This window comes from Lagopus leucura, unplaced genomic scaffold (assembly GCF_019238085.1).
Source record: "Lagopus leucura isolate 7727_CA_CO unplaced genomic scaffold, USGS_WTPT01 Super-Scaffold_100004, whole genome shotgun sequence".
NCBI classification, from domain to species: domain Eukaryota; kingdom Metazoa; phylum Chordata; class Aves; order Galliformes; family Phasianidae; genus Lagopus; species Lagopus leucura.
The window spans coordinates 20,444,004-20,456,677 of NW_024962264.1; the positions used below are offsets into that span (position 1 = coordinate 20,444,004).

At 35.6% G+C, this 12,674-nt stretch overlaps 1 protein-coding gene across 1 annotated transcript in view; it reads right to left on the minus strand.

The window, feature by feature from the left end:
- The window catches only part of TENM3 (teneurin transmembrane protein 3), a 469,784-nt gene that overhangs the window by 425,936 nt on the left and 31,174 nt on the right, over positions 1 to 12,674 (minus strand). The gene's annotated exons all lie outside the window — the stretch shown is intronic.

The window sequence follows — 12,674 nt, forward strand, 5'->3', positions numbered from 1 at the left end:
TGATTGCTATTGATTCTAAGGTGTGTTTATAACTCAAGTTAAACTAGAAAAGATATATTGGGCAGAAAAAGAAGAAATTCTTATCTCTAAGCCTCTCTGTTCCTCATAACAACACATTCATATTCATATTACAGAAGCCTATCTTGTAAATATTTGTATTTTGCAATCATGACCTACTCAGTACTCAAAATAGGAAGGCAAATAAAAGCATTCTAGGCTAACAGTTTTTGGAGCCTTTGTATGAATACCATGTGATGTCTTCTATCACTTGTATCCCCCTTAATTAATCTCCTCTGATTTATTTACTAGGACAACATGCTTTAATAAGTGATGGTTTCTTGTCCATCCTTCTTGGTAGCTAGATCTACTCAGTATGCTACCTTTAAATTCTTTTAAGTATCTTGCTTTAGGTTCTCAGCGGATTCAGGTGAAGAATATAGCTCTATTGCCCAACAACTCCTTAATGTATACTTTACAATGCTTTATTCAAAAAAATATATCCTTTCTTTTCATTTTTCAGAAAATGCACTGCCACAGAAGACTGAGAGATGTATCTTGAGAACTAAAGTGCCATTTGTGTACCTGAGAGGTCCATTTTATCTCCAAATCTCACTATAATTTTATATAATATGATATACTTTTAAAGAATAAAAATAACATTTTCTACAACCAAGGAAGCAAAAGTATGTTACGTTTCTAAAATTATTCAATAGTAGTTAGCTCCATAGAGACATACTTCCTCTGCCCAATAATTAATGACAAGATAATAGGAAAGGAATGGTAAGCTTTCTTTTCCTACTGAAGCCAAAGTTTGGGGTACTCCCAAAGAGACCTTAAAATTGTATTACTTCCATGGGACTGAGTTCTGATGTGATGGCACCTGCTCTGATCAGCATGTAAGGCAAAGAACTTTGCAACATGAACTAGAAACCCAATAACCAATATAGAAAAAAAAACCTACAAGCTTCCAAGTGAAAACATCATGCTTGGACTTGGAGATATTAAATCCATGTGCAAAACGTTTACTAAGATAAAAGCATTACTCGATCACGCACAAAAGAAAAAAAACATGTTAAAGAATGGAATCCTAATAGATAAAAAGTTTTGCAACAGTAAAGACTCAGTTTGTTTCCTAGTTACACAGAAGCTGAGATATAATAAAGGTTATTAATGAGAGAGGAGAAAACTATCAATGTGCACGAGAAGGATATACTTGAAGTATTGCTTAATTCAAACCCAATCCACCTTTCACTGTGAAAACAAAGTGCACATGACAAGTCTACATTTATTTCTGTGTCAAGTGATATGACAACAGCATTGAACAGGACAGTTAATGAACTTGTGAACAGCACTGTTAAAGAGCTACTCTTTCCCCCTATTATTTTCAGTAAGGCTTGAATATGTATTCATATGTATATGGACAATAATATGTATACTTTCTACTTTGCTGATTAATACATCTAAAAGGAAGCTACATAAGTGTAACACACCTTTCTTAAAGTTGAGTGCAATATACTTTTAAACAATACCAATCTGTTTATGAGCAAGGGGAAAGGGAGAAAAAGCCTGTTTCTTCAAACTATATGTAACTAGAGTTTGTTTCCAAAACTCAAATCATTTTGTTGTGTCCGCTCAATGCCTATGACATTGGAAGGGAACTATGATGGATCTATGAGATTTTGGCTTCAAGACAGCTCCATCCTGACTTTCAAAAAAAGAAAAAGAAGGAAGGATGGACTCACTATTACCAGCCTCTAACATATTAGTATACGTATCTGGCTTGTGCTACACTTCCTCTTATCCTCCTGACATTTCAAGAGCTGTCTGTCAGATCTTACAAATGCTCTCCACTAAAAATAACTGCTGACATTTGCAAGTGGCATGTACTAATTACATTCAGAATAGGCTTTCTACATACGTTTATTTGTTTATCCTATTTTTTATAAACCTTGGCTCTGGTTCTTAAAAAAAATTGGCAAGAGTATCCCATACCTGTCTTAAAACATACAAGTTTAACTATTATAATGGAAATGTTTTTGACGTTAATGTCTAACATAGGGGTTTGGATTGCCTTTTATTTATTTTTAAATACTTGCATGCCTATCCAGCATTCAGTGACTGAAAACAGTAGTAGCCTGCCTCATTATAACAATTCAATTTCTGAAGGAGGGAATCCAGCACACTGAGTAACATGAAACTGGCTCCTGAAAGATGGCCTCACCTCTATGTCAAAACAACATGTTCAACATCACTGAAGCACAGACATTTTATTTTAATGGATTTAAAGAATATGGCTGCTAACAACCAGCAGTCTGAGGTATGTAGTCACTGTGAGTAGAGCCTCAGTTGGTTTGCCACCAGAAGTGGGAATTTTCATGCATTCTAGTGGACTCCGGCCCTTCCAATTTCAGATGTTAAAGCTGTGTTAGTGGCAGTGGCCAGTTTATAACTTCTTTACCTGTGGGAGGTGCAGGAATGCCCCAAGCACATTCAGGTTGACCCAAGACACTACATTTGCTATAGAATTTTATGGAAGGAGTCCTGTAGCTCCCTGCTCAGAAACCACTTATTGCTGGGTTACATTAAGTTCATAAACTTGTGACCTGCTGTTCAAACCCATCTCTTTTTTCTTCACCTTAGTTTTCTGTATATCACAATCAATGCTTCAGCCTCAAATACTACAAGCAAGACTCAAAAATATTATTTGTAATGCTTAAACACTGAAATTAAAAAATCATGAAGATGCTTCTATAAATGTCTGAACAATTCTAAGTACATCATTTGTAAAATAACAAGTCCTACTATTTTTTTTTCCCCCCTGAAAAGACCTTTTAATTCTCATTGTGTTGTATGATACAACTCTTGAAACTCGAGGTCAAAAAATAGCACCAATGCTAAGGTGAACAGAGAACCAATCTGGTGTCTCCTGAGAGGAAAATTCCGATTTCAGCTTGCAGCCTATAAGAAGGGCCACAGGGTGCACGGGGTGCATTCGGTTAATAAAGAGTGATTGTCCCTCCTAGCCGTTATATATCCTGACAGAGGCAGGGTGTGCTAACTAGGGGTTATTGGTAACAAAGACACAACATTTCACACTCTTGTTACATTGGTTCTTATGTGTTTCTGACACTGCTTTTGCATCTGCCCATGCAAAATTCTCCAGAATCCATAGCATTTTTAGTACATGTTCATGTTTAGTACATGTTTAGTACACAAGAAGATCTGAAAATTGATAGATAATACAGGTATTTTCTTTTTCTTTTTCTTTTTTTTTTTTTTTAAACCAAGCAACTACTGACTATTTGTAAAATACACTTCTATATTTACTTTGTTTTTTTGATAAACACTTGCCTTTCAATTACATTAAAATAAGTCTAATTATTATATTTGTCCTGTCACTATTCCTGCATTATCTCATTGATTACTGCAGAACACAAATTATCTGCTGAGGTTTGGAAAAGTGAATGAATTAGCACATTCCCAAACTGAGATGCTTTCTTAGGCTCTTACACCTTCAGTAAGGTAAGAATTTTATTCCTCTTCTCTCATTTAGGGTACTGGCATTCCTTGCCAGCTATGCTCCTTCAAGGGAAAAGTACAGGCTTTTCAATAATGTAAATATAATGCCTCATCGCTGTCTGTTATTGAAAACTGCTAAGAGCTACTATACAAGAAAAATAAAATCTGTCACAAAGAGTTCAGCTGGAGATGAAAATTTTCTGTAGTATGGAACATAAGAGATGTCATTTCATTTTATAACATACTGTCTGTTTTGTACCAACAAAGTTTTGTATAAGCGTCACTGAAATACAAAGCACTTTCAGTTGAGTTCAGACTGGGAGAATCTTCTTGATGGAGCTTATCTCAAAATCATTTGAAGTCCAAAGTGTCTATGCAAAACCATTAATCTCAGAATGTGTCTAAACACTATCCTGGAGACAGGCTGCAATTTACAGTTCTCTGTGACAGAAAAATCACTGGTAGAGCCCTGTCATTTAACCCCAATGATTTCTTCAGTAGGCACGGAAAGAAAGGTTTTCATACTGTCCTGTCACAGAAGGACTACAGAATCTGTCAACGCTGTATAGCTTTACATAAAAAAAATAGAAGTGATGTGTAGGTTTTTCCAGTCATTGTGAAACAAAAGTCAGCAAGGTGGTCTTTTAGATCAGTGTCATTGACAAAAACTTGCTACATGAAGTATAAAGAGAGCTTTTATATTTCTTAGGGGAACACATACGGGAAAAATATTTCTGCCTTCTGCATCAGGTTTTTGTTCTACCTACTTTAAATGTAAGATAGAGCTCTCTGGATTCATGATAGCCAGCCGTATGGTTTCTATCTCCAATAACCTAAAAGCACATGTTTGATAGAGGGGGACTGCAGAGTGATGGCCATGCTTATCTGCCCAATATACACAAATCAAAGTTCTGAAGAGTCCGGCTGTCTAAAAATCACATTTGTGTAAAGAGAACATTCACATTGGATTTACAGTTTAAGTGCCTCTGTGTTCAGTATGTGTTTCACCATCACAAAATTAACTCTATGTAACATCTATCTTACAGTTTACAGATATTTGCAATACATGAGTTTTATATAGCTTTTCAATTGCCTTCATATATCTATGTAGAAACTATTTAGCAAAATACAGTAAGCCAAAGTGATTTTTTTTTCCCCACATAGAATGTTGCTTTTCCATTTGAAAATATTAACTGAAGTTACCTAACTGAGAAGTCACATTTCACACCTGTCACCAATGCAACATTTTGGAGCAGTGTGCAAAGTAATTATGTTCATATTATGTAAAGCTCTCCATGTAAAACTCCTAGAATATCATCTAACAGACACTATTGCTGGGTGCTGAGGAAAAAGAACATCAGAGGCATACACACCGGGTCACCCAAAAGTCATTTAGTACTTGTTGACTTCACTGGCCTTTCCTTTTCCTTGCCTGGGAAGACCTTCACCTGTTTTGAGAAATATATGGAAGAGAGATGGCATCACATTTTCCCTGCTGGGCAAAAGAACTGACAGTGACTTACCAACTAAGGAAACCCAGGGGTGGGGGTGAAGGATGCATTCCTGTACACTAAGGAAAGTGTGCAGCTGCCTCAAGAGTGGCTAAAGTTATAGCCAAAACGAAGAGACATACTGATGTGTTTTAAAAACACATGCACTCCTCACACAATAGAAAATGGTTAAGTGTCAAGGAACAACACAACATATTGTAGGTGAGGAAGAAGAGAAAAGACCTTTATCTAGAAGCCTCCTCAGAGTCTAGGACCTTCAAAAGCACTCAGGAAAAACTTACTGAGCACCACCTGACAAGCCTGATCAGATGCTAGGGACACACGTACAGCAACAGAGCTCCTATTATTTATGATCTTCAAGAGCTCTGGTACTGACCATCTCTGCCTCATTTATGAATAGAAGAAAAAGAGATGAAGAACATCATCCAAAACACAAGAAAACAGCAATGATAATGTTGTAAAATGAGGACAGCAGTCAGTGTGTTTAAATGTCTTATCGATGTATGGTGGCCAGAACAAACTGTGTGAAGAGGGGCGAGATGAGAAATAACGTGCAATTTTCCAGGCACATTTTTAAGCTGCGGTGGTAGTGATAAGCACACTAAAAACCTCTAATTATGAATTCATTTACATGTTCTCATTCAAATTTAGTTATCCTTGATGTGATATTAAGAGTGATAATAGTATACGTTATGCTAGTTTTGCAGTGCATTGAACTAGCAGTTACTAACTTAGACAGTGATAAATACAGTAACTGCTAGCTTCAAAGAGGATCATCAGTGTTGCACAGCATTCAGGACATAAATACCTTTACATCTGAAAAATGTTAGCATACATTTGTGAGTGATCTGCTATCTCAATACACTACAGAATGCTTAAATAGGTTTACAAGAGTCACGCAAAACATAACTCATCACAATATGCCAAAAAATGAATATTTTCTTCAGAATTTTAGAGATGAAGGTTGTAAACTAAAGGGACTAATGGCATTTATTAGAATTCCACAGATTAAGAATGTTAGCTATGCACTAAATTAATCCAGATATCTCATTTTTTATTATTAGCACCCCAATATATTCTGATTTTGAGCATTTCTTATGAAAAAGTACTATTTTACCTGAAATCTCGCAGAGTGCAAAGTGATTCACTGAACTGGACAAATACATACTGCGGCCAGGGCCCCTAAATTCTTTTATTTTTTAGCCTGTAAGTCCTGAGGTTTTTTTTTCTTCCATTTTCCACAGCTTCAGATTTTCTGTGTGTACAAAATTTTCCACTTTAACCTTAAATTTTTCTGTCCTTCTGGTGTTCACTGACAATCTCTGAGGCTTGCGCTTTATTCTCCTTCAGGGTTCATTCTTCTTCTAAATACTCATCATCCATTGCATTCTATAAAGAGAGTTCCCAGCAGTAGTTTTTAAAATAAAAGATAAAATGTTCAGTATCTGAACATTTAGGGCTCTAGTGTCAGTACCTGCAATGCCTCCTGTTGACAGTGATGGTTATCATTGGGGGCAACTGAAATATGTTCATTCTGAACTGTCTTCAGAAATCAGCCTTATCTGATTGTTCTTTCAGATCAAAAGAAGTAGGAAGACAAAGTAAGCTGTGCATATTCTTTCACTCTGCACTTTGTTGTTAAAAAAGGAGGAATCCCACTAGGACCCATAAACCACTTTTAGACATCACTAATCTTTGCTATGAATTTCTATTTTTTTTCCATTTACTGCCATCTGACTGATTAGATTTTGATATTTTAGTGACATAGAGCAGCACTGTTAGGAATTAATGTACAAAACATATGGATAAATCTAGACAGACAAAAGAACATTTATTGCTCTAAGGAAAATGACATGTAATTCTCAGCACTTACAGCTGAGATTAGACTTTTTTCCACACTATAAATATGTAGTCAGCAATAGGAATACCTGCAAGGTCTCACCCGGAGCTCCTGGATTAAGACACTGTTAACCTATCTTTTACATATTTGTGTAAGGTAGCTTGCACTGTCTCTTACATCAGGTTCAATTTCAACAATTAAATACATAAGTACCTTTGTCAATTGTTTAAAGCAGATTAGAGAAAAGCAATCACACTTTTTTTTTTCTTTTTTGAAAACTCAAATAAAAACACAGCATAGTTCACATTGATTCTGGCAAAAGAGATGTGAAATACTCCATATCAAAGTTTTGTTTAAAAAAACAAACTGGGATTGATTTTTATATGGTACACCTCAGGCTTCACATTTAGCTTTACACAGATGGAGCTGTAATTGTTGGTGATTTTTTCAGTATTCAGCAGGACCCTGCTGAGGATCTCTACACGTACATAAAACAGCACAACCTGTGTGATTGATAGCAAGTGAATAAATGAAACGTATTTTACACTGTTTTTATAGTCTCTGACACAGCCATTATCAATGGTATTAAAATTTTAATACGAATCACATATTCTACATCTGTTTTCTGCATCCACATTTTGGTACTTACCATTAATTTATATACTACTGAACAGTTCTCAGAAAGTCTATGTATAACTAACCAGTTCCTAATTTTGTAATGAGTTCTACCTGGTTCGTTGGTGTGTATCATCCAAATGACCTGACCTTTTTTCCCCCCATTAAAAGATTATCAGGTCAATTACCATCTCATCGACACTCATACAGAGTTTGTTCATCTTCCTCTGTCTTACTACAGTGTAAAAATGAGTTCTGTGGAAAAATATGACTTGGACAGTAGTCCAAAGCACAATGAGCCAGATCACTGCTTCTTCTTGGTACCTGTCATATGCTGGAGAAAAGGATTTGGATGACAATTGAATCTGAGACCAGTTTGCCATCTGCTCAGAAGAGAATGCATTAAAATATCCCTATTCATTAAAGAAAATGTCTCTTAAGCCTCTTCGAAAGCACATCACAGTAGATCTTGAGGTCAAATCTTCGTCTCAGGAAATCACATCCCTTCTTATACATGCATTTAAATCTACATAGACTCAGCAAAAATCTGCCCCTCAAATGTTGATTCTTACTGTACACAGAAAGTGCACAAATCACAGCTTTCTCATAAAAAAAAGACAGAATATTAAAAAGAATAAAAATCAAGTTCTTTGTTCTCTCACTAGAAATTCTCACTGACAAATTGAGTTACACTTGCTTCTGGTTCAGCTTCAAGAACCAGCTTCACATTTGCTTGATTTCTATGCTTCCTGATTTATCTCCCTTGGGCTATTCAGGTTAGATGAATTCAAAAAACTAAGTATAAAAATTATGGTACGAATTCTACCACAAATAAGCCTTAAAAGTAGTTCAAAGAACCATAATAAACCATGAGAAAGGGTTTTTGAAGGGAAGAAAATATTCTTTGAAACAATAGTGCAGTGGTTCAAGAATAATTGAGCATCTTAAAATGAAAAGGCTGCAAAACTCATGGCATCTCAAAGCATCTGCTCTACTACTTCTGGAGATGTCATTACCATGCTGCAAGAGAGAAACTGTCAACATTATTTATTATGACGCTCAAGAAACAAAATCTTTGATTTTTATTTCCCCTTCTATTTTGGCATGCGAGTGACAAACAGTATACACAAACATGGGGAACAAAAGAATGTTCTTTTAAAGGAGTTCCTATTCTTTTTCATCTAATGCACTATTCAGAAAACATGACCTTACTAGTTCAGTTATACCCACAATATCTGAGAAAACCCAATTTCTATGTCAGAGAAAATATTATTCTTGGAAAAAGAAACTGGGTTTCTACACAGAAAGTAAAACACTATTTTTCTAATGCCAAGTTAGTATAAAATTTTACAGACTAGAAATGGCAGTGTCTTCTAGAATTTACTACCTATGATATTTATTCTCTTATTCTGGAGTGAACAACATACGTGCTAATGCCAAAAAACTCCAGAACTAAAAGCAAGTTCTACAATACCGTGTCATAACAGTTAGCATTGAAAATCCTGGACACAACCAACAGATGTTGCACCTCCCTAGGCACAGTGTTTTCCCCATTGCTCTGCTTCTCTAAAAGGGAGTTCCTGATTTTGCCCACAAATACTCCATAGGAGAATTCAACCAATAAACACACAAACTGTTCCTACGGACAAAGGTAAATTTTCAGTCTTCCAGGAAAAGAACGCTTTTATATTTTTCAGAACACCCAGAATATTTCATGCTGAATCCCTTGATATGGAAGGTCAGTCTTACCTAGACGAAACAAAGCCTGAGCTCTACAGCTCATCTCATGCTGTGCACATGCCAGTAGGTTGCATTGGGGCTCAAGAGTAAGGCTAACTTCCACTTTCTGCTGGAAACCCAGGAGATTCAGGATCTTGTTCATGTGGCAAAATAATCTTTTAGCAGTTACTTTGCACCTGAAGACATCTAAGGTTTACAAAGGAGGCATCTCTTCATTTATGCTGCTGTTAAATGGGTTAAGGTAGATATATGCTCGGGAACTGCTTAATGACCTGATAAAATGAAGCTCATTTCTAATCAAACAGCTCCGACCACTTCTCATTAACAGTATAATGCTGATTATGAAGATAACAAACTAGGAACTAACAGGTACTGTATTAATTGACTTCAGACACTGAACTCATAAATTAACACATCTCAAACAGGGATTTTAAAGAGGCTGTACACTGGGGGTACACCAAATTACCAATGGCCAAGAATGCTCAAAACAGAGAAATTTCCCTTGACAAGCAAATCAGAACACTGGCATTCTACTACGAGAGGAGAACCTTGGCCCTAATCCATCCTCCCAGAACTATTCAAGCTGCTAAAAAGCAATCCTTTCTCTTTAGGCAATTCTATGCCATTTAGAGCTACTGCTCACAAGAGAGATATGTGGTATTGAAAAGGGCATAGAAACAGAAGTTTTCCACTTTCAGTAAAAAAAAGCAAATACTACAGACTCAAGTCACCACAAACCCTTTCTACTAAACAAAAAATTCTATGGATGTCAAAAAAAATGCATATAACACAAATGAAGTTGCATTTTCCTGGACAGGCTTCAGTAATACTGATGCAGAGGAACAGAGGGGCTTGATTAATACTTGTATGGAAAACCAAGAAAAAAAACACAACGGTATATACAGTGCTTTTTTGTTTTGTTTGTTTGGTTTTTGTACAGGAAGAGTAAAATGTATCATGATCTGTGAGATCATGTATGTGAACATTCACTTAGCAGAACATACCAGTCAGGTGATAGGCACACATCTGAGATCATACAGAATTTTAAACATTAGCTCCTGGAAGTAAATGTCGAGTGTACTTTGATATTAAGAGGCATGTCTGTATGAACATTAAACCGGACCCTGGAATAACCCATTACTGTATTTTCTGGTCTTAAACATTTCTGTCCATAGAGCTTTGAATTGTTCCCTTTACTGACATGAGCCCAGGAAGGTATGGGTGACTTAGCAAAAAGCTGAGGTAGAGGCAATTCAATACTGTTAAACCACACAGATCCAATTATAACCTGTAATGACTACATGGGCAATGGAAGGTAACATTTTATCTTAGTTTCATGAGCATATGTTAGTCTCATATCATAAATCCAATCTGGGAATATATTTCTGTTTCTACAGAAAAGTATATGCTAAATATGCAAATGTTTAGCAGCAGGTACAGATACTACAAAACCTTACAAACACTACAAAACACAAATTCAAGTTAGCAATACAGCCTTAACGCTTAGTCCTGGGTAAAAAGGAGAAACACCTTTCAAATAGCTGAACAGAACGTGAAGAAATCACTCACAGTAATTTGCCTTTTTTTAAGTGGCATTCATACAGCCCTTCTGAAAAAACAGACTAAATTACACGCCCAAGAGTCAAAGAAATTGCAAAAGTGTATCTCCGTAGCATTCATATAGCCTTTGTGTATGTATTGCAAACAGACAACCAAGAAATATTGTTAAGTACTCAGCTAAATGTTAAATTTATATGTACAACTTTGAATAAATTATATATATATTTCCCTATCAACTACAGTTACTTTCTTCATTCTAGAAAGAGAATTCTGATAACTCTCAGCTAGGTTCACAAATGTATTTCATTAGAAAGAAAACAGATGTAAGAACATACATTTAAGTACTTGTATTTTAAATCCATTAAAGAGTATTCTGATTTTTTACTTTCAATTATTTGTCATTAGAAGCCTGTATACAAAACAATGCAAGTATTAAGTTGTGTTCTGAAAATGAAACAATAAAGAACAATATTACATAGAGAAAGTACACTGAAACTTCCAGTTCACCCGGACATTTCTTTCGGCACTAATTATCCCTATTACTTATTAATTTATTAAGACGCAGCCATGTTATCGTCCTCCTAGAGACTAGATTAAGGGCTGGAGCAGCATCCCAAAGAAAAGGTTACACAAGTCACTTACACTGTGTGCAACACTAGAACTGCAAGTTTATATTTTTCAGCCAATGCCTCTAATTCTCACAGTCCCACAGATGAGATCACTTAACTCTACCTTACTGAAACTGTTCCTTTGTCAGATTCAAGAAAAAACTCAGCAATTACAGAACACATTTAAATTAAATATGACAACACAGCTAGAAGATGAAAAAGAGGAAAAGCTGGTAAAAAAAAAATAAAAAATCCTGATAATGAAGTCCAGTCCAGTTCTGGGGATCATGCAATACAATATCTAAAGCCTTTTCCAGGATACTGAGACTTTTATTCTTTCACATGTAGAGCAAGTAAAAAGGGGAGAGAGTTTAAAAAAAAAAAAAAAAAAAAAAAAAAAAAAGAATCTGTGGTCTGTAAATGATCAGCACAAAAATAAATTATGGTCAAGTAACTGAACTTTTCTGATGTGTAAATTGAATCACTCCCACACGCTGGTGTTTTATAATTAAAAGACCATTTTCACTGTTGGAAATTTTACTGAATTTTGTATTAAAAGAAGAAACAAACCATCAATCAGGAGGAGGTAGGGAACTCAAAGAGCTCAACCCATTAAACTTGAAGAGTGTAGTCGAATTCTGAATGACTTGCTCTAGGAAACTGTAGCTCTTTTAAGGCAGGATACTGTACAAACATTAATGAGCAGAACATGCATTTGATAGCTATACTAAAACCTTTGTAGTCATACAGAAGAACACACTTCCCATTTGGTGTCACAAGATGCCGAATATGGTTTTACACGAACCCTTTTTGTGAGGTTCACAAGCTTTCAAAGATCCAACTTCAGCTACCATTAAGAAAAAAAAAAAAAACAAACCACAAACAACACTCAACTATAACTAAAGAAAAAAAAAATAACCAGGTACTTAATTGATTCAATACAGTTGCTATGCAAGTACTGATCAGACTGACTAATATATGGTTACAACCAAAACACTGCCAAATACAAACACTTCTGAGTGGGCACCAACAGCTGCAGGGATATGGTACTCTCCTGACATACCTTCAGTTGAGTCTAGGTCCTGGATACAAATGGCATTTTCAAGTTATTAAACTAAAGAGAACTCTCAGAAGAGAGTTAAAAGCTCCTTTTGTGAATTTCATTATTTATTCAATTATGTTATACTCTTGAAAATACTTTTTGGTAACACAGTAAAGCATAGAGAAAGAAAACTTTATCAACCTAGATCTTTTTTCCTGGATAAAATACTCACATAAGCT